This window comes from Sus scrofa, chromosome 1 (assembly GCF_054392235.1).
Source record: "Sus scrofa isolate SSC_HxYL_T2T_F1_AM1 chromosome 1, Sscrofa_HxYL_maternal_Yorkshire_Landrace_v2.0, whole genome shotgun sequence".
Lineage (NCBI taxonomy): Eukaryota > Metazoa > Chordata > Mammalia > Artiodactyla > Suidae > Sus > Sus scrofa.
In genome coordinates, this window is record NC_139383.1 from 156,551,741 (window position 1) to 156,551,949 (window position 209).

Sequence of the window (209 nt, forward strand, 5' to 3'; positions counted from 1 at the left end):
ATTAAAACCTTTTTTTTTGTTTGTTTGTACTATATGTCTATGGTGAAACTGAAACTTTGGAATTATATATATCAAGGAATGTTATACAGCCATTAAAATCACATCTTCAAAAATTTTTAATGACAAATAAGTACTGATATAAAGTAACAAAGTAACTAGGAGTATAGGTTGATTTCACCTAGAGACAGACAATATACAGATAACTTGAG